Genomic DNA, 24,043 nt, shown 5'->3' on the forward strand with positions numbered 1-24,043 from the left:
CCCCCGAATCCTTTTCATTTTCTTGATCTTGATTTTCTTGCTTGCTTTTGGCAATACCTGATCTCGATTTTCTTGCTTGCTTTTGGCACACAAATACATAGCTCTGTCAAGCTTTCTTCTTCCAAGCTTGGCCCACTTCCCCCTTTGCTCGATTAGGGTCGTTGCGTGCGCGATGAGCAGGGGCTTGGGGTCGGATGCCCTGAGCTCTGATACCAATTGTATACTGCACATGTGTTTGGATGCGTGTGTGCGTAGGTGCACTAGCAAGGGAGAGTGTGTAAGGGGCAATTGGGGAAGAAGGAGAAGTTGCACACCACACCGGGTTAGTGGACTGGAAAGTGAGAGAGTAGTCAACTCTCTCACTTTCTCTCCCTATACTGATTAGGAAAAGAAAAGGTAAGGGTGGTTTCCCACGGGCACCTGGCCTACATACAAACATCATCAAAGCTTTCGGATGCAGTCTCTAGAAGAAGCACAAACTACACTCGCCAAAGCAATTTTGTTCACTAGAAATGCTCCGATCATGGTAGACAACAATCATTGGAGGCTGCTTGAAAAAAAATCGATGAGTTTGGCCCAGGATTTTCAACTCCCTCTTATCACACGATACAAAATGTTCTCTTGGACAAATCTTTCGTCAAAGTCAAAGAGCATGTTGCCAAAATAATACTTGAAAATATTTCGCTTTGAAGATGCACAATTGTGAGTGACGGTTGGTCAAATGTTCAAAGAAGACGACATATCAATGTTGTTGCAAATGGAGGCATGGAAGACCCTGCAAATACCAAGAATAATGTATTGCAAGCCATAAAATAGACTAATGAACATACTTGGCAATCCCATAAGCACATAATCACGTGATACACGAATAGAGAGAGATAGAGAGCGAGAAGGAACGTGAAAATGTGCCTCCTAGAGCAGAGTGCCACACCGGCATGGCAAGAGAGAAGAGAGGAGAGGAGAGAACAAAGACACAAGCATTGGGTACAATTTCCCCCCGTGCAAGAGTGAGAATTTCCCTCTTGCCCATATTTTATTTATAGATTCTTCAATGCTCAAAATGTATACACATTGGCCGGCCAACATAAATGACCATAGCTCCTAATGAGCACTTGAGTAATAAATGTGCATATACCTTATCCATAACATACTCCAGGGTTTAAAAAGAACCAATCCTCAATTGCGAGGTGCAGAAGTGGTGGAGTCGAGTGCGAGGTACAAAACTTTGAGTACATACCTGCATAGCACAATGAGTAACTGAAAACCAAAAGAGTATTAGTATTGACGGCCGATTTCTGAAACCGCGACTACGAGAACCAAACCCCAAGAAGAGGAGAGCATATTACCAAGAGGAAAAAAAAAGTTTCTTTAACATTCACCACCCCTATGCTTAACCACGGACGGGGCACCACCAATTTGGCCACATCTCCCCATTAGCACTCGGGCCCGCTCTCTCTCTCCTACTGCTCGGCTTTGCCAACCCACTCTCTCTCGCTTACCCTGCCGTTGCATCACCCGTCCCAATGGCCACATAAAAAGAACATTTCCACCATCCCTTGGCGGGCCGCAAGTTTTGTAATATTCTCTCTCTCTCTCTCTCTCTCTCTCTCTCTCTCTCTCTCTCTCTCTCTCTCTCTCTCTCTCTCTCTCTCTTCGCTCGTCCATATCCTAGCCCGGTGGGCCTCCATACCTCACCCCTCTCTCTTCCCTCTTGTCCACACCCTCTCGGTTTCACTCTCCTCCCTATCCCCCCCCCCCTTGTTTCTTCCCACCGGTGGACCACCTCCCTATCCTCCCCCATATCTTCTCCTCCCTCAATTAGGTCTCACTCTCTCCCCCCTTTGAGTGAGCGGCCCTGTGGGCATAGAAGAGAATCTCACTCTCTCTCTCTCTCTCTCTCTCTCTCTCTCTCTCTCTCTCTCTCTCTCTCAATACATTCCCTCCACATAACCTCTTATCCAAATCCCCCCCCCCTCTCACTCACACACTCTCTCTCACTCTCTTCCCCACTGTGGGAACCCGCCACAATGTATATTCTCTCTCTCTCTCTCTCTCTCTCTCTCTCTCTCTCTCTCTCTCTCTCTACAACCACTATACCCCCTTTTTTTCCCACTCCATTGACCACTCTCATACCCCGCCCTCTCTCTCTCTCTCTCTCTCTCTCTCTCTGTGTCACCATAACCGCATGTAGACTTCTAATCCCTCCTCTCTCTCGCTCTTGGCCCATGTTGAGCTATATATAGTATCTCTATATATAGCACCCTGGTCCCCTCTATATAAACACATCTTGTGTGATCAGTAGACACACTTTGGGGATTGCAGATCTGGAGCTGTCTCGCCCTCCCTCTCTCTCACTCTCGTCTTGGTCGTTCTTGTCAACATGGTATCAGAGCTCGATTGTGATAAGCCTCAACATGCAAGGCAACATATTGTGGTCGCGAAAACAACTTCACAACATTGAGCTAAGTAGATATTCTTGCTTTCGGTTATTTCTTTGCATGTATGACAATATATGGAGAAGAACGTCACTATAAATGCTTTTCTAATTATGTGCTTCATCAAAAGATTGCATCCTAGAATTTTGCGCAGCAGAGTTTGCACAGAATCGCAACATCATCTACAACAGCGCTTTTTATTAATCATTATGTAGAGAATAGAATTTTGATGCTATTTTAAGTAAAGATGAATGCGCATGACCAGCATGTCCGAGGTTTTTGTAGCCGCTGCAGCAGTGCTTTTATTTATTGCTCTCCACTTTTGCAAAATCCTTGAGGCCTGCCAGCTTTTCCATGGGTTGATAGTGGCTAGAGAAGCTAGAAACAATGAGCCGGTTTAGGGTTTATTTAATGCAATATAAGCCGCTGAGGGCTTGCTATTAGAAGAAAACGTGTCAGTAGGAGAAACACCCTAGAAGGCACGTCTATTTTTACCTTGCGGGCTATTTTTACCTTCTCTATTTAAATTCCCATACTATTTAAAAAATATATATATCACGTTATTTATCCTTTAAGAGCGAGTGAATAACGATCAGAACCAGAATAGTTGCTATTTAATGAAGTCATTAATCGTGGAGTCATCTCTCTCTCTCTCTCTCTCTCTCTCTCTCTCTCTCTCTCTCTCGTCTTGTGTCTCGTCTCCAGTTCAACTTGACGATGCTACAAGGAGGTGGTGTGCAGGAAAAACAATGTGGTTGGTCTGCCTTTCTTGCAGCGCTAGACACTATAGGTAATCGGAAAGGTCAACATTATATCAAAGCAAAACCGACAGTCGTCAGTTTTTTTGGCTTGAACGCGGACTGCCTTGGCTGCTCGGGTTATATCTTGCCCCTCCTAACTCTAATGGCGGCAGATGGTGACTCTCTAGCAGAGCGATATAGTAGACAAAGGTATGCACGCCCACAACCCTACGAGTCCACAAGGAGTGAAGGGCGCTACTATTACAAGGATTTCGAATAGCGTAGCAGATAGTTCAAGCTATCAAGCCGGCATTTCCTTCGTACACAATCGACCTCGCCCTGTCGTACACTATCAAGGGTGATCTGCTCCCATGCTGACGAAGATGAGCTTGCAGCCGCCATGACCGTCGATCACGTCAAGTGCGCTCTTTCCTATAAGGTTGAAGATTTCCTACCATATTCAATCAGATTCGCGTGATGGTTGGAAGAAGCTATGTGCTTTTGGCCTCATCCTCACAGGGACTATAGTGTAGTTGACTCACGCTCAAGAAAGCTGCACTTATATATACATATATATATATTGTACAGCCTTGCTATGACACTAAAAACCTTCATGGAAATCACTTCGTGTTCTAAATACGACCATTGAGTCTTTGTGATGCCAAATCAAGCGGTGCTAAAAATAGCCAGCACTGAATTAATAGGACCAGTGCTATCTTTGTCGACCAGTGCTTGGAGACGGGTGCGCCACAATATGTGAAGAGCCCTTGGGGATGTGGGGCACGTCGGGCACTGCTCCTCATTACACAAGATAAGGATTTTAAAAGCAAGTTTTTTAAGGTTGTTTCTTACACTAAGATGTAAGTCGTCTTGTCTTGCGGATGCTTTTTACGAGGAGAGATTAGATCTAATACATCTTGATTTCACGAACTCGAGCTCCATGATGTCATGGGTAAGGTTACATGATGCGTTTTTATTATCTTCATCCATGATTCCAGGTGAAATTATTTGTTGTGTTTTTATTTTCTCCATTGATAATGGCTTTGGTTCTTGATACATGTTACTAATCTCGTCATGATTTTTCAAAAAATATTTCATGTGATTTTACAAAGCAATTATCTATTGACTTGTCATTATCTTGAGGTTTTACAGATTTTGCACAAAACTAGTGTCTGTGATTCCATGGTACGTAAAGCCATGATGGTGATTACTATTTTATAGTTTTTTATTTGATTTGAAGAAAACGTCTCTGATGCCATGGTACGTAAAACCATGGTATTTCTAAGCGTCTCTTATGCCACGGTGAATAATGTAATGCCATGGTACGTAAAGCCATGATGATTGGTATTTCAAAGTTTTTATTTGTTGAAAGCGTCTTCGATGCCATGGTACGTAAAGCCATGATGATTGCTATTTCAAATTTTGTTTTCCTAAGCGTCATGGTGAACACCATGATGCCATGGTACATAAAGCCATGATGATGATAGTTGTTATTTGAGATCATGGGGTCCCAATGTATTTATTACATGCTAGCTTTGTATATATTTGTGCACATGTGATTACATTGATGTTTCTATGTCATCTACACATGTGATTGCATCGGCATTACGTTTGTTTCTATGTCGTCTCTAGAGCGGCGTCGCGAACCATCTCTAAGGAAAATGTGATGTGTTAATTTTTAACCTTCACGTCTTGATATGTTTCTTGAGTTGATGTGGTTTACATGATGAAAGGCATGTCAAGCAGCATGTACATGGGCTCAAACATATTGAAGGTGTTCAAAGATATTGAAGAATTTGCATCAATTCAATTGTATATATAGGGTTGTTAAAGACCCTTGAAAGGGCACATTGTAAAGTAGGAGTGATGTAACTCCTTTGAACATTGTAAATGTATATTAATTTTTTTTAAATAAAATGGTGGGTATATATAGAGCTATGGGTTTTTCCCTTGAGCCCCCAAGGGTTTTTCATCCACAGTTAGGGACCTTCATTTGAGTGGGGGTGTTGAGCTATATATAGTATCTCTATATATAGCACCTTGGTCCCCTCTATATAAACACATCTTGTGTGATCAGTAGACACACTTTGGGGATTGCAGATTTGGAGCCGTCTCACCCTCCCTCTCTCTCACTCTCGTCTCGGTCATTCTTGTCAATAGCCCATACGGGCATAGGGTATACACACACAAACACATACAGCACCCCCCCACCCCCCTCTCTCTCTCTCATTCCCATTCTCCCGCTATCTGTTTCCTGCATTACAGTCAGCTCGTTGAAAAACAAAGAAAAGAGAAAAAAACATAATATATATTTATATATATTAAATATATATCACTTGTTCCCGCAGACACCTCGCCACATACACCCACACACCTATACACACCTGTTGCATACATACACGCACACATGCATGCATATATGCACACACCAGGAAAAACATAATAAGGAAACATAAAAAAAAAATCAAAGACATTGACAAAAAGGAAGAAGACGTCCAAAGCACGCGTCCCTGACACCAAAACAAGCAAAGGCGCCGAAGGCATGCCCCGGCCGATCCCAAAAATGACGAATGTGCTACACCGACGCAACAGCTAGGTCGCCATTCATCGGCATCGCGTCCACGACACCCTCTTCAGTAAAACCCATACGTTGTCGTCATTTTTTATAGTTTCAAACCAAATCTTGTAAAAAATCCCAAATTTGTAAATTCTCATCTCTCTAGGTGATGGTCACAAAGGCCCACCTAGAGGTTCTACTTATAATATTTCCCAAGACAAAGCAAGGGTCCACCCCGGGCCCACTGCCTTGCTTTGTCTCCCTTGATTAGATTACCCTAATCAAACCAAATTACCCTAATCTAAAGCAGCCAACACCTATAAAAAGACACTGAGAGGTCACTATGAGAGGGGGGGCAAGTTCATCAGAGGTCAGCACTTGGTAGTATTTGGTGGGAGGAATTGGCAACATTTGCAGCACAAGAGAGGGGACTTAGTGTAGCAATTTTCTTTGGAAATTTGTACTATGTAAAGAAGCTATGTCTACATCTCGACTCTAATGGTCGATGCACACATACTCATGTTAGCAAGATTCTCGTGTCAATGAGTCATCTCTAGAGAACGCACCAAGTAGGCTCACTACCTCTCCCTCTATCTCTCTATCACCATGATTTGCCACCTCGTCGGAAATAAGGCTGCTGTAAATATTTCAAGAAAATAATTCTCCCTCACACCCCCGAGGGTTTTCATCACCTTTCATTCTCTCTCTCTCTCTCTCTCTCTCTCTCTCTCTCTCTATGTGTGTGTGGAGAGTCTTGGTATTTCAAATCACCATGTCTGCATCCTAGCCGCTCAAAGCTAGGTGGTGCCCCCTATTTGCTTCACTGTGACCGGCTTGCGGCGTGCATCGGCTACCGGAATTTTTGAGGCCATCGGGGTCCGTGTCGCACTTTGCGCTCGTCAGTAGGAAGCAATTTAAAAGTGCAAAAATGTGTAATATGTGTATGGCGTGCATAAAATGAAGTAAATGTGCAGAGGTGCGGAGTGAAATCTTCCTTGGAATTGTTATTCCAAATAGGCCTCCATCTTTCCATACGAATTCAGCATATCCTTTCATATCAATCCATATCAAATATGGTGGACCAGTTCCACATATAAGGTAACCCCGAAGAGTCTTGCCTTACCAAGTGTAGGCACTCTAGTACACATGTATCAACAATCATTCCATAACATTATTGCAAAGAAGAGAACCCGGCCTCACCAAGCATAGGCACTCTAGGCGACATCCAAAAAAATTCATAAGAGTATTGCAAAGCGGAGAGTCCTGCCTGACGAGGCGTAGGAGCTCTAATACACGTGTCAATAACCATAAGTTCTGTAACAAGGTGCAGAGCGAAGAGTCCTGCCCTCGTCAGGAGTAGGAGCCCTAACATGTGTATAAATTTTGCCATTCCCATTCGGTCTAACCGATAAGATCCTTGCCATAACAATGTGCATTGTCTCAACTAGTGTGCTAGGATAGGTTTCAAATCACTAGAAGGAAAATAGTGTTGCAAGGAATGTTTATCTTTGGAGGCTCATCACACAAGCTAGCCATCTAGTATGACATAGAAAGAGCATACTAAACAGGGGTGATTGAAATGATTTTTCTAGAGGGATATTATCAACATGTATGAAGAAATTGCATACTATAAGATTCTCTGATATGATAGCATTGTACTTAACATTACCCGCAAAAGTATTCCTCAAAGAAAAAGCACTAGAAACAATTTCTTGTTAAATTGAAGAAGATGTTAATAATTGCACATCAAATGCATTAACATTTTAAACGCCATGAAGGAATAAATTGATGCAGTAGCATTGGTGTGAACCAAATAAGTTCATGTACATGGGTGTGCTAAAAGCATGCAGCAATGCATGAGCCTTAGACGCTGGAAGATTTCTAAATAGCGATATAATTAGCAATAGATTAGAGCTAGATGTGGTTCTTGGAAACACTTTGATTGATATGTATGCAAAATCTGGGAGTCTTATTGATGTTTGCAAGGTTTTTGATGACCTGCCATGTCGTGATATTTTTTCCTAGGGTGCACTTCTTGGGGGTTATGTAGACTATGGACATCCTGGTTTGTCTAAGGGGAGAAACTGATTGAACCAATTGAACCACAAGACAAATGACTAAAGATAACTGATCTGATTGAAATACAAGACAATTGATCAAATTGAACTACAAGATAATTCTAGAGACATATAGATTCAAATATACTTCAAATGACTCAATGAGGTGAACAACCCCAACCCAGATATAGACTTCAATACAAGAAATCGCTGAACAGGATTAGGGTCTGTCTTTAGATGCTTTTTGAAAAAGATCAAACCATCTGATGTGTTTCTTCTAGCTTCCCACTCTCTTAACTTAATCTAGCAGTCTATTTTTATCTGAATGGCCCTCATGGCATCTTGATCGGGGTGGTAAAATATTTCTTTTGGGAAATAAACTTTCCTAGCTGCACTCCAAAAATCTATCAACATGTTTAATATAAATCCTAATGGTGAGCTCAAAAATGTAAAAAACCCCTCCTAGGTGAAATTCATAATAGGCGTACCTATTTTGGCCTACACGTAAAAAGTGAATTTTGGCCTTTCTAGTGTTATCCCATGTTAGCACACATTATTAGGGTCTCATTGAAGAAAGGTTTTTACCTTTTTTCACAAGAATCCCAGTTGTATCCCAAGTTTATAGATTTTAGCAATTTCTTACTAATTTTGGCTTTGTCCTAAAATCTACTGGTCCAAATGACTTCAAATTTGATCACTTTCGTTTACACAATGCATAAAATCATGTTATGTGGTCATAGGTGAAAGTTGGTTCCCAAATAAGTGAATCCAAAATAGGTGCTTCTATTTAGCTAGTGTCCTATTTTCAATTTTTTCACATGTACTAGTCTCTGGCAATATATAGAGTCTCATAGTGAAGTGAGTTTGTGCAAATAATTCCCAAATGTTGAATTCCAAATAGGCACACCTATTTTATAGGTAGGCATGTGAGTACCAATTGTACAAATTCTTTACATGTGATTGTTCCTAGTGCTAAGTGGAGAGTGTGATAGAGAACTTGGTTTTTAAAAATAAACTAGTGCAACACTGATATTATTTCACTTATCCTACTCGTATTGTAATTAAAAAGTAGCACTAGATAGCAAGGAAACGTTAATTTATTTGAATTCCACCTTCCTAACTTGGAGTTATCTTTTCCTAACTCAATACAAGTCTCAAAGACCATCCATCATCATTTTCCTAATTAGCCTACAACTACCAAGGTCCTTGGCTAGCCTCCCTACCCCCAAGTATCCTACACAATCAATAAGCTGCCTTCTAAACATGCAAAGTTGAAAATAAGATTACTCTAAAAAGGTCTAGAGAAAGTGATGGATTTTACTTTTGATTGCATTGGATTTTCTTTTGTTTAGGTTGCCTTGTCCTAAAAAACGATGCCTAAATGTAGGTAGGTTGCCTATCATCACCATATCTATGTAGCAAAGCGAGAACCACAGACACATAAAATGTTAATCAATAGGATGTAGTTGACTCGACTAGTGCATTCTAGGCTACAAGAGGTAGCTAACCTCTCAAAAGACATGGTCTAACTTGCTTATCTCAAGTGTGCATCAAACACCAAAAGCTACTCTAATTTCTCGCAATGTGATGGCTTGTGATAGCTACAAAACCTAAAACATGCTCAAACTCTCTACATAAATAGGCCATTCTATAGAAAACATCTCTATGCTCATAATTCCTTGTTTTGACACCCTCGGCAAATTCATGCCTGTTTTAAATAGCCTATTTTCAACAACTTGATTCTGGTGCCCAAAGTACACTATAACATCCTCTGTAGTGAGCTCTTTCTACTTCTATGATCAATACTTGATTTATACATGTGAATCATGCACTATAACAAAATGTTGGAATTAGGGTTGCAAGAAAACACACACAGCTTAGAGAAGACGAAGCCTGGCTCAAGGCACACAACCGAGAGGGTTTTACTTAGTGTGCAATGGAAAGATAGATAGCCCTAGAATGATGGGTGTATATACAATGCACGGGGGAAAATACTTCAATGAGGGAAAAAATGCCCCGACGGTCCTAGCTATGTTCACACACATCACTACCACATGTATATGATAACAAATCCCCCCTAGAGTGATGCGGTGAACGAGAGCTGGCACATAGAGTAAAGTGAAGTTCCATGCCCTAGGGACATGATCAATCCACAAAGGGGAGTAAGCACAAAGCTTTGAACTTCTCACAATACAATGCCTTTGTGAAAAGATCTGCAAGGATGTTATCCTCCTGTTGGCACATAATCCAAGTTGACCTTTCCTGCTGAGACCCTCTCCTTGACATAGTGATAATGTACCTCAATGTGTTTTGTTCGAGCATGAAAAATTGGGTTCCTTGCAATTGCCAATGCGCTCTGATTGTTAGTGTAGATAGTGTCCTATCCAACATCCAAATCAACCATAAGGCGTCTGAGCCATACACACTCAACCGTAACTGTAAAGACTGCCCTACACTCAGCCTCACAACTAGAAGTGGCCACATTAGGTTGCTTCGTGCTCAACCATGATGATATACATGAACTACCAAGCATGAAACAAAAACCACTTGTGGACACTTGTGTGTCAAAACAAACATACCAATATGAGTCCGAAAAAGCATGTAAGTCTAGCAGCAATGATTTTTACAACAAGACTCGGGCTTGAATACCCAACAACCCCCCCTCAAGCCCAAACTACTAACAACGGACTTGATACAAACTATGGTAGAGTTCAATCACTTGAAACTGTGAGTAGAAGCCCCCCCCCCTTGACAATAACATAGGTGTGTGTGTGCACTTCCCCCAAACAACCATCAGTATCAGACAAACAAGAACTCAGAACCAAACATAAAAGGGTTGTCTTACCTCTGATGTGTGGTATTGTCTAAAACTACATTTTTATTGACAAATGATTGATATAAAAGGAAACATGAAACAAATTGAAAACTATAGGACATCACTATCTACAAGAAGCATCGGTGCTTCACCATCTTCATCACTTTCAACCATGTTGATCTGTTGTTTATTATTCTTAAAAGACTTATTTGAAGGATGATTGGTCTTTCCACAGTGGATACATGGATTTTTGCTGGAACAATCCTTTGTTTGATGATTGCTGCAGCCACATATCGCACAAGGTCGAGTGCTGGTAGTAGGCCTAGTTGAAGTTGCAATTTTGATTGAAGTTCCAATCAAAGTGCATCCACGAGTTACATATGCAGTATGTATGGCAGAACTAACACATGGTACTTGTTTCTCTTCTTCATGCAATGAATAAGCAATACCATCCAAAGAAAGTAGCGGATCCTTCTCTTTTAAAATAGTTACAATTCTGCAAAATTCTACAGGTAGGCTATAAAGAAAAACAGCTATAAGATCTTCATATAGGACAAAGGGCTTCAACGTAAATCAAATGAGTACAAATGCTTTTCAATCTTCTAGCTAAAGCTACAATATTCTTGTCATCATGCATAGAAAGAGAATACAACTCCATTTTAAGGCTCATTTCGGAGTATTTCACTTTAGGACCAAACACTTTCTCTAGTTCCATCCAACAGCATCATCCAAATATTGAATACAATCATCTTCAAGAGATGTTTGAATAATACCTAATGCTTGATTGTCCTTGCATTGTTGCTCCGCAGATAGCGCTCTTGTAACAACAGCGGATGTGCCATCTTCGTTTGTTGATAGAGGCTTGAATACGCTCCAGATTTTCTTGCACATTAGATAGCCCTTAACTTTGATTTTCCTGGTGTGGAAGCCAAATCCATTAACTTGTTGAATTTTGATGCCATATTAAAGCCTTCAATAAATTTGGTAACGAGGGTGGTCGTTGTTGGTTATTGCACTGGCTTTGTCTTCATGTTGCTCATGTAGCAAGTATCTTGATTTCTTGCACACCTTTTGATATGTTTCTGGGCTCTCATAGACTTTTGAAGCTTGATGTTGAAGACCGCTTTTGATTTGTTTCCATTCAGATTATGCTCCGAGGCATGCATTGCTAATCTTGAAAAGTTTTTTTAAATGTTCAAGATCAATTATCAATTTGATATCCGATAACCGAGGGTGTGAATGAGCTCTTGAAGGGGTTTAATTAGATTTTTTACTTTGAATAGCTCGTGTGAAATAAGAAGAAGAAAAGGGCTTTGTTATGACAACGCAAACAGGCAACAACGAGCATAAGAATTTTGCTTGCAGCAGGCTGAGGAGGCCAAATTAGGAGGAGGGAAGGTGACAAAAAATCATCAGATCCCCAAAGCGAACAATTTGATGGTTTTTATGCTTGAATTGCTGTAGATTGACGAGCTTCCCCCTTTGCAAGCGATTGCTCCCGCATGATTGAGTCAAGCTAAGGTCAAGCAATGCCTCTCATACCAGTTGATGGGGTTATCCCAACTATGGTGGGTGAGAGGAGCCATGGTGCAGCTGCTAATAGCATGTAGAGTCAACGCAGTATGAAACACACTACATTAATTATGAAGAAAAACTTTACACATATAAAATCTAACCACTTCATTCCCATGTAAACTCCACATAAGAGTGGTGTATAAATGCATGGTTTTAAAGACTATTCCCACCGGTTTTGACAGACAAACTAGACTAGGGCTTGAATACCCAACATAACCCTTTGCAACAAGTGGAGCCTTATAGCGACCAATATCATTATTGGGCTTGCGTTTCAACTTGTAAACCCACTTCGTACCAATGGACTTTTTGCGAGGAGGCAAATCACATAAAGTCCATGTATCATTTTCTAGAAGTGCATCTTAATTCTGATTGCATGGTAGCCATCTCCTTTTTTGAATTTTGTGCCTCATCAAAAGATAGAGGCTCCTCAACATCATGTAAGCTAGAGGTAGACAAAGCATAACAATCTGATGCATAAGATGCATGGTGAGAACCTGAATGAGTACGACTACACAAAGGTGCATCCAGGTTACTGTCACGCAAAGTATGCACAAGCCATTTAGGCATACCTCAAGCCTGCTCATTTTTAGCCCTTTTCTCATTAAGTACATCATGTACATCTGCATCTGTAACACTTTCAGAAACCCCCATAGGATGTAAATCTGCCTCATTGAATTTACGTTTGAACTTCCACCACTGAAAGAGGCAACAAAGTGTCATAAATGTCTTGTGAGCTGACATTACTGTGTCTAGGACATGACAGCAAGGGCTGAGCAGAACACAACATCTCATGAGACCAAGATACAAGTTTTTTGTGAATGATACAACCAGTAACCTTTCTTTCATCACTATAACTAATAAAAATACATCCAATTTTTTGTGTTGTGTTTATGGCACCAAAGAATAATATGCCAAACAGCCAAAAACATGCATGTGCTCAATAGAAGGCTTTCTATTATGCCATGCTTCATATGGAGTAATAGACTGCAAAGCTTTTGTAGGACACCTGTTAAGTACATAAGTGGCACACATGATGGCCTCATGCCAAAACAAACGCGGAAAAACTTGACTTTTGACCATACATTGTGCCATTTGCATAAGTAACCTATTTTTTCTCTCAAGAACACCATTTTTTTAATGTGTATAAGGCAGTGTACATTATTGTTTTATCCCATGACTAGCCAGAAATTCATTAAATTCATGAGACATATACTCCCCCCTTCGATCGGAACGGAGGGTGCCCATAGTATAGTTTAAGACATTTTTAGCCATAATCAAAAAAAAATTGAAGCACATAAATACTTTGGACTTTGCTTTAAGCAGAAAAACCCATGCATGCCTGGAGAAATCATCAATGAGTGTCATGAAGTAAAGGAAATTACCCAAGGATGAAGTTTGCATGGACCCACGAACATCACCATGCACAAGTTGCAACCAGCATGTGGCCCTAACTAAACCATCCTTTGGAAACTTTGAATGCTGCATCTTACCTAGAATACAACCTTCACAAACATGTTTGACAGGTGCTTCAAGAGGTGGCTAACAAAGTTTTGCATCTGAAATAGCCTTAGAATCCACAACTACATTTGAAAAATTCTATTTACACTTGTCATGCAAAGTGAGCCTATACAAACCACAAAATAAAATGCCAGATGCAACAATTTCATCATCGAAACAGAGATCATGTACTATGCATCTATCATCCACAAATTTGACTACAAGACCAAGTCTAGCAAGTGCAAATACAAAAAAAAAGATTTTTCTTGATCCTAGGTACATAAAGTGCATCAACAAGTGTGAAAGAACTGCCATTTGTAGCAGTAAGCACAATCTTTCCAGCTCCGTGAACCAGATAAGAGGCATTGTTGGAACAACTAATTGAATTCCCATGAGGGACAGACTCAAGATAGGTGACCAAATAACGATATGAGGTAATGTGCTTTGTAGAACCACTCTCAAAATACCACACATGTGAATCTACAGAAACTGACTTGCACACATCATGGACAACAGGATTACAGGTACACTTGCACTAAAAGCCCATTCCGCATCAACATAAGCATCACAGTCTCCATCCACAGAAGACTCAACATGGCTGCATTTGTAGTGGAACCAGCATTTGCAAGTGGAACCACCCTCTTTCTTCTTAACCTCTTTGGCCTTTAACTTAGGACTCTGCTTGATCAAGTGGTCATTAGCTTTACAATAGTGGAAACGAATCTTCTTTTTTCCCTTATCACACACTAGAATTTCTAGACAAATTGTTGCCAGTAGAAGAATTAGAAAGATGTGATTTTCCACTCGCAAAAGAACCATAAGAAGTGGATGCATTATTGTTACCACCTTTTCCTTGAGCAACAATAACGGCGTATTCAACTACACGCTCTCTAGTCGTGTTTTTTATGGAAAGCGGCTCTTGCAACATTGAACAAGCCTTCCAAGCACTCATAAAACACACAGAACCGGGCTCAAACATGCAAAAGTATATGCAAGGATCTTGGCTCCTAGCCATAAAAAATGTAGGAATTTCTCTCAATTAGAAACACCCATACACACACACTTTCTCTCTCTTCTCTCAAGAACGCCCATATCCATGCACAGTGTTGGACGGGAGCGACAACACACCCATGAAGTGCATGCTAACACTACCTAGATCAACATAATGTCAATCGAGGACACAGATGCCACGATAGGCACACGGAGGAAATCTCTCTAGCTTGTCAGGCTGAGACCATCCTACACATACAACACTCTGGAAGGCCAACTAAACCACAATGAAGAACCTCACTGCTCTCAACTACACCCCCTAGCCACATACACACATACGGAAGGTAACTCACCTAATCATGCCAGATTCGTACGAAACTTAAGGAACACCATCCCCTCACTAGGATACACCTGTCCCTAAGCTTCTACACTCAAAACCCTTCACTCTAAACCCATCTACGGAAAACGCGTGGGATGACAGAGCAGAATTTTGAAAGTGCCCGAAATTGAAATTTATGAGTACCTATGCGTAGCTACGATTCTATAGACTACTAGCACGCATAAAACAGACATCGTTTGATACACGTACGGACACAAATAGCTCATAGATGCGTCGGCATGTGCGCTTCGTCTCGCGTGGAATGCTTGGCGTTGTCGCGTAGCTCTCCTTGAGCCTACAGCAATGGTGCAGTTGGATCTCCAATGTATTGAGCGAGCCGGGTGTAGTGAGAGGATAGAGCTCATGCTCACTCTCTTTCTTTCTCACACACAGTAGACGGCAGCGCTAAAGTTTTGATTATGATTAAAGTCTTCCTTTACAAAATGACCTAGGTACCTTATATACTAAGGCTACCTTAGGTTTAACTAAAAATGGGATTGAAAGGGTCAAACAGCTTTATATTTACAATCTGGAAGTGCCATTGCACCCCGGCTTCTGAAACTAGAATAACTACTCATTACAAATGATTTTTATAGCCATAATCCGCACCATTTCATAACTCGCGAAAGATAATACTTTGGTACGAAACTTGAGTTATGTTGTGTTGTTGACCCAGCGGTCAACACTCCCCCCTTCCGCGTTCATGTCATCCCGAACATGACCTGATTTTCAATGGCGATGTGGTCTTTGCTGTTGTTTTGGCTTCATATGTTGCACTCCTTGTAACTTTGTCGAACCACAACAAGAACTATGATCCATTAAAGCGGACATCCATCATCATAACCATTCATCTTTTGAGATCCTCTGATGACTTTTATGTCTGCTCTTCTTCATTGGGGACTTCTTTGTTCCTGTGCAATCATGTTGTTAGTGTTGTCTGCAGCTTTGTCATTGTAGACCATTCTTCGACTCGCCATTGAGGAGAAGTATGCTATGATCTGAAATTGGTGCTCCAATTCATTTGTCAATTGATTTGAGTAGCATTTCCTTATTGTTGATGTAGAAGGAATATGTACAAGAGGATGGCGATAGGTGTCTTTAGATTAGGGTCTAAAACCTGGATGACCAAAGGGAAAAAACCCGGTGGGAAAAAAATTTCCTTTGGTATACGCTGTTATTGGAGTTGAGTAGTTGAACGTGAAGTACATGTTTATGAAAGGTGAGTTCTTGGGTGAAACACGGAAAGAGTGCCTGATGCAAGTGCCAATTATGGGACACTCTATATGCATATGAGAAATTTGTCAACAAAAGCATGCAATGTGAAAGAAGGAGATGATGGGTGTTTCGAGGAATAAATGTAGCACATGTGACATCAAGAGATGTCTCAATAGCTTCCACCTTTCCAAGAAGGGTTGTCGATGTAGAAGTTTCTCCACTCGTATCTCACTGTGCTCAGTACGTGAGTGTCTTTTGAACCTTCTCCTTCACTTCACCAGACCTAAGTACTTAGACTTCGACTCTTTTGCTCACCTATACCAACATGAGCGACACAACGTAAATATGCTCAACTCTTCCAGCTTGACCAGTACCTAGAATATCTAAGACGCTTAGACCACAGAGAATATTCCTTGAAGCTTTGGGACTAACACCTCACTCATTTTGTGGCTTAGCTACTCGACTTTGACCTTTATGACTTGTCGGTTGCCTGTTGACACTGCTTTGTGACAAGTTCTTCGACTGTTGTAGTGGCTGCTGAGACATACTTCGTGAAGTTTCATCGTTTCCATGTACCTTCTTCTCTTTGTACTTCTCAGGCCTCTCGTCAGTCTTTTCTTCATGTGGTTTATGGATTTTTTTTTCTTAATAATAAACAAAGAAAATCTTTAAAAAAAACTTAACAAAAGAAAAATCATTCAAATAGAAATCTAAATGCTATGTACACTATACACATGTCCCTAGGGGCTCATATATGGATTTTGTCCCCATACTCCTCTGTAACACTACTATGAGGGCATATACTCTAAATTTCGTCAAAAAATTATCACAATAAAACGCAAAAATTCAATGCATCTCACAAAACATTGCCCTCTAATAGTCATAATGTTAGGTCCGCATTCAGAATGCCTCCCCTCTTCCTATTTGGAGTCATCCTTTACGACAGGGTATCGGAAAGGGTATGTGTTGTGCTTGGGCAACTAAAAGTTGTGCCTATGCAGGCCTTGTAATGTAGCCCTATTATGCATACACAGTCAATGCATGGAAAAGATTTATGTTGTGCAAGATGTGGGTATAAGCAATTTGCTTATTGGCATTTGTTGGCAAGGCTTCCTATTCTAAGAAATGTAATGGTCTTTGAATCTCCTGTATCGTTGCTTGATTGAAGTGACTTTCTCTCTTCTAACTGTACTGTAATCGTAGGAAGAATTGTAAGAATTCAAGCGGCGATGCACTGACAGCAGTTTTGTTGTTCTTCTTTGGGACCCATTTCTTTGCGTTATTGGCTGTTTTGTTGCTGATGCTCGTTTGGGAACCCATACTTGCCCGTGCTTCATTTGTGTTTGAAGAGACTTCTTTGGGATCCACCTTTTTGTTGTGTGAGTCAACAGTGGTCTTTGCTTCAGCCCTTGTACGCTTGGTTGGGGACGGGATTCAGGCTTTGAAAGTTGATATTGTGGTTGTTTTGGAATCCAAATGAATTCCTGACTTTTTTTTGCTTGAATCAACTTCATTGGAGCCCAAACCCGAGTTGTGAAAGCTTGCGACTTTGTGATATTCTTACCCGTTCATGCACGCTTTCCTTGTTTTTGTTTTGGTGTTGGATCTTGTGATTTGTCATTAGAGATCTTTGTCTTCTTGATCCATCTCTGTTTTTGGCTGATCTGGCTTTTTGGTATCCAGATTTGTCGAGCTTTTTGGCTTTGCCTTGTTGTCCTATTCTTTTGACCTGTCATGGTTGTTGCTGAAGGGATTGGTGATAGTGATGGCTTGTGTTGATGATAGGGGATGTCGTAAGATTCATCACTATCGCTACTATCCTCAGCAAGGTTGACTTCTTGTACTTTCCCTTGATTTTTTGGGTGGTAGTGGAAAGTTACTGTCTGTTTGCTCGTGGGTGGTAGTTTCTTGGAGGACTTTTCTAGCCCATTGATTAGAGCATTGTTAGCTCGTTGCTCTGGTCGTATTCCTCCTAGTTGAGTCTTTGCATCCTTATTAGGAGCCATGTATGAGGATGCTTGTGGTGGCTGTGTCTTCACCGAGGACTTTGTAATCCACTTTTGATGCACTTTATTCGTGTAGCGATGACATTGATTCTCGGGTCGTTGATCTTCTTGAAGCTCGAAGTGTTCTACAGAGTCATAGAAATCGTTGTCTTCTTCATCTTTTGATTCTCCACATTTCTTTGTTTGATCCTTATTTTGAGAGCTTGTTGATTCCTGGATCTCTTCATTTTCCTGGATTACACTCACTGCAAAATAAAGAACGACATCATAGCCATTTTCATCACAAAACTTTGTTGTGGGAGCATCCTCCACGGCGCACACGTCCAGAGTAGCCAAGATGTGTTCCCATCCAAAAGGCTCTAACTCTTCTTCAGGAAATGGTTATGGGATATAGTCCATATCCTCCCTAACCCGCTCTAGGATACATTCCTCAAGTTTCAAGCTACCACATTTTGAAGCTCCACACATCCATAGTTCTTTAGGCTTACCTAACGAAGCTGGAAGTTCTGATCCTGCTACTGTGGCGGAATCAAACTCCTCAACCGGTGTTCTCATCACATCCCTATAGCTATGGTCCCTCAAGTTTATCTTTGTTATGGTTTACATATGTCTCATGTGTATATGGTCATAACCCCAATCTTGGACCATTTTCAATTGTCGCATGAATGGTCTTCCCAGAATGATGTCATAGTTGTTCTTCTTGCCAAAGTCAACAATAGCAAAAGTGTGTTCATATTCAATGCCACAAGAAGTAACAAGTACTTTTTCTAGCAATCCTAGGGGCTTTTCCTAGTGTCCATCTGCAAGCTGCAAGGTCATTTGTGTGGATATCAAGGCAGGTTTTCCCCATTTTTTCCAAACCTCTTTGGTTGCAATGGCCACACCAGCTCCACTGTCAAGGATTGCCATGGTTTTCACACCATTGAATTCCACAAGAAGGGTGGTGTTTCCATCTTCTCCCTCGTAATACTCGCCTACCTTGTTTAATGGCATTAGCCTAGTATTTAGTTGAGGCATTTCAAGCTCTTCGATGACTTCCTTGATTTGAGTCATTGGGGTTTTTACACCAAATTTCTCTAGACATTTACCCACGTACATTAGCCCACATGTTTGGTCTTATTCTTAGCAACTCGGCTAACATTATTGTACAGGTGACTGGGGTAGATAGAATATCTACTAGCCCCTTTGAATCGATGGCCTTGTTGGGAGATAGTCTCTATGATGGGACTGCAACCACATCTGACTTGGTCTCTTACTCTCCCATGTAGGATGTTAGTGTTCTTAGGGAATGGGGTTGACTATCCATAGATTGTACAGATCCTTTGTCACCCCAATACGATCGCACGTCTAGATTCATTTGAGATCCAGTCTCAAATTCCTCTATTGGTGGTAGAAACACTCCTCGTTCATCACCAGTCTAATCTACTCGTCTTCTTAGGTCATCGGCTTCATTGGCCTCTCTGACTTGTTTCCACAATTCGTCAAGACCATCTATCTATTTACAATCCTCAGGTATAGCTTGGTGAAATCCCTCGGAAGAGTTATCCGTGGTATTTAGTACTATCCTTGGTTCTAATGCTGGGTCTTTGAGGTTTGGTCTGTGCTCATGACTAGAATCTGGCTCTTTTAGTTCCTGGTTTGGTGGGATTACTTGTGTAGGCATGACACGGATCACATCCTCATGTTTTGCAGCTGGTGGTTCTAGTAAAGCTTGGGCTGTTTGAATCATTTTCTGGCACATTTCAAACCTTTGATTTTCTAGTTTCGCATAGGGATATGTCATCCACCTGTGTTCTTAGGTTTGGTTGTTTTTGAGTCTCACATCGTAGGCTTTCAAGAGGGCATCTAATGTCTCATTAACCTTCTCTACCAACACAGATCCTCCTGAACTAGCACTTCTCGCTTTCTCATCCGTGGATGGTTCTTCTAGAGGTTTAACCATCTGTGTAAGAGAAGGTGCATCCTTTTCCTCATGTTGTTTTATCTTCTCCTCAGCTTCGGTAAGCTTCCCAGCTAGGGATTTTTGCTCTCGTTCCCTGCGTGCTTTCATCCTAGTCTTTCTAGCTTTCCAACTATTTCGTTTGCTCTTGGTTTTCTAACTAGGTGCGTTTGTTTTTGGTCCATCATCTTTCTTTGGACTCGTGTTACTTTCCGTGTTCTTTGTCTCTGGATTCTCATCGGCTTTCTTTTGAGCTTGTGCTCTCGTAACTACTTGAACTGGTACATTTTCATTTTCTGAGATACTAAGGAGCTGAACAATCCCTAATACATTTGTCGTGATTTTCCTGATTTGGTTTGGGTTTTTCGGGCAATCCGGGATCAAGTGAGTGATGCCAGACTCACGACAATAGGAATTTACTTCAGTGATCTCCGTATGAGGACACTCTTTGACCAAGTAGTTGTCACGACTTTTGTGACAATCTGTCTCTGGTTGAGGAGATTCTTTTAGCATTTCGTCTTGGCTAGCTATAAGAAAGCTTTGACCTAGATAAGCCATTGTTTACAATGAATCTCAATGTCCTTTCGTCCATTTCATACCTTCTTTATTTCGACTGAAACCCAAGAGGTGGAGGTTGTACCAGCCTCACCACTCCATGTGTTTCTCTCACATTTTGTTGCTCCGAAGGGTAGTAATCACTTTGGTTGCTATACCACATTGTAGCTGGTACTGGCGTTGGTTTATTTGATGCTTCCATCAGTGGCATGTATCTCATGTCTACCGGCATTCTAGCACCTGGCAGTGGAGGTTGTTGTCCTAAGACAAGCTGTGGCCTTAAAACTCCTACTCGTCCTAGCGCATTCCCCGTAATGTATCTAGGTGGAGTAGGTGCTTCTGGAATAGGTTGTACATACCTCTCCCTAGCATTTTCCATGCTATAATAACACTCTTCCCTCATATGGTTCGTCCATTTTCTCTCAATTTCACACCACTTCGGCTCTCCCGAATCAGACCTTACAAGAGGAATCAACCTCTTGACCAAGTCGTCGATAAGCTTTTCTTGATCAATAGGTGTCGTTCGCTTCGCAATGGACTCACTTATCTGTGAAACACTGTGCTGAGAGGATGTGTCATCTCCTTGACTCTTTAAGTCCTTTTCTTTATATGCCTCACAGTTATCCACTAGATAAAGAGCTTCTTTGATCAACTCGTTTAGCGTCATCCTCCTTATCATATGCAGGTCCTTCTGAAGGCCCACATGTCTCATTCCCAAGATAAAGATCAGTATCAGTCGTGCTTGCGTAGGTAATTCCGGAGCTTAACATATCTCTTGAGCCGTAATGATGCTTTGCGTACTGATTCATCCTCTTTCTGTTTGAATCTATGGATTTGCGAGACCGTGTTGTGAGCAATGACTTTTGGCGAGAATTCTTCAATAAACTCCTCAAACATCTCATCTAGGGTCTCAAAATCCCATTTTTCCACCGAGTCGAACCATGTAGCTGCATCATCTTCTAGAGTCAATCCGAATCCCGCAAATTGTGTCGCAAAATCTGAAACTTCCTCTGCTCTAAACACTCTTCTAAAAGCCGTTACGTGATCTCTCGGATCTTTATCTCCGGAGTATTTTTTGTTTACCATTTCTGGACTTGGGATGGTCTAACTCGTTGATTGTCTACAAGTCTAACCAGAGACTCTCCCAATCCTTCTTTCGTTATCACTCTTGAAGGGAATCCTGGTGGCTCTCTTCTTGGAATTCCTATAGGAATTCTCGTGTTTGGTGGAGGCATTTGTGGTCCTTCATTGACCAAATATCCACCTCTTTCTAGTACAGTCTGTGGATTTGTGCTTTCTACAACTCTGTATTCTCGTCCATACTTGGTGACAACTATAGATCTCCATTGACAGTCGACTCCGTATGTGTAGACATATAAGAGCTTGTAATCCGTTATCTCTTCTAGGTATGGATCTGAGCACCTATAAAGATTGACCTCATTGTCGTCAATGTATCTATATAGTCCTTCACTCTCATGACCAATCATCCAAAATCTCTCAACAAGATGGATCTTTATCAATTGCAAGTTTGGAAGATCCATTGTGGGAGGATATTCCTCTATCGTCGGGATCTCCAAGCTAGTGTAAGCTGCGTTTGAATCTAGGGTAGACATGATTTCTGGGATTAAGAGCTTTTGCTTGGTTCAAGTAGACTTAGTCCACTGTGTTCAAGTGCTTTGGTTAGGGAAAAGTCGAAACTATGTCCAAAACCGCAACCGTTTCGTCACAATTCTCGCAAATTGTCACTTTCAGACACCCCTAACTTGCGGATGTATTTTGAGGCCTCAAACGACGTTTTTTTCAAAGTTGAACTAAATGGTTGCTCTAAGATCTGTAGAGTCGCTCTCAGGCTACGTTTTGATATAAAAACTTTTCTGATCCGACACCGTTTGTAAGTTATGTCCAAAACAGTGAAATGCAGTTTAGACGGGTCAAAATAAGTCCAACTTCAATTTTAAAAGAAGATTTCTATGACACTGTGAACACTTATGTATGGTCAAAATTACAATTGGACCCTAAAACTGGCCTAGAGACATCCTACGCGTAGGATGTCTATATGCTCAGAATTTAACAAAATTTGGTCCAGAGACTCCCCTTAAGTCCAGCAACAGAATGCTATGCTCAGAATTTCATTTGGACCTAAAAATGGCCTTGAGACATCCTACGCGTAGGATGTCTTTTTGCTCAGAATGACTTGAAATTTTCACCCCAGCTTCTCCTTGATGTGCCGATCACAGTGGTGTGCTCATAGGTTGGTTTGGAGTCCTAAATCAAGCTGGAGACATCCTATGCGTAGGATGTCTAACTGCTCAGATTTTGTCCAAACTTGATCCCAAGATTCTCCTAGTGCTCAGCAACCCAATGGTATACTCAAAATTGAATTTGGATGCCAATAGGTCAAGATTTAGGCTGCAAGAGCTTCTAGTGCACTCCAAGAGTAGGATGTCGGACAATTCTTGTCTTTGCTTGGTAAACAGGCCAAACAAGGTCCAAATTCACTTTTGAAAAAAGTTATGGAATCCTTGAGACACTTAGAACCTCCCTTTATGGCTACAGTAGAATTTTGACCACTTTATGATCCAGGAGACATCCTACGCCTAGGATGTCTTTTTGCTCTGTTTCAGCCCAAACCTGCACTGTAGCTTCCCCTTGATGTGCTAAGCTCACAACTATTTTTACTTTTTGATTCTGACACCTATAGGTTGGTCAAATGATCAAGAATCTGTTCCAAAAGCCTGATGTCTGTTCTGATGAATTCCCAAGTCAAATAAACTCCAAATTGGACCAAATTTGCCTAGGAGGCTTATCTAAGGCTATATGACAGCATGCTATGGTCACAGTAGAATTTTGGTTTCAGAATTATGCCTTAGACATCCTACGCATAGGATGTCTAACTGCTCAGAATTGCCCCAAATTTGAACCACGGACCCTCCTTAAGATGCTAATCACTGTGGTATGCTCAGAGGTTGATTTGGAGTGCTAAATCATGGTGAAGTTTGCATCCTACGCGTAGGATGTCTAAGTGCTTAGAATTTCCCCAAACTTGAGCCACAGCTTCCCCTTGATGTCAGAAACCCAATGCTATGCTTAGATTTGAGTTTGGATCTCAAAAGACCCCAAAACTAGCTATTCTTGCCTTTTGTCTGTCCAAAAACGCTAAAGTCTGTTCAATCTTCACTTTCACTGACCCAAATGAGATGAAATTTATCACATGCACCCAATACAACATTTAGAACATGCCTATGGAGTCATCCTATGGTTTGGTCTCAAAATTAGGCCTTGG

The sequence above is a fragment of the Adiantum capillus-veneris genome, chromosome 28 (genome assembly GCF_014529385.1).
Source record: "Adiantum capillus-veneris isolate H3 chromosome 28, ASM1452938v2, whole genome shotgun sequence".
NCBI classification, from domain to species: domain Eukaryota; kingdom Viridiplantae; phylum Streptophyta; class Polypodiopsida; order Polypodiales; family Pteridaceae; genus Adiantum; species Adiantum capillus-veneris.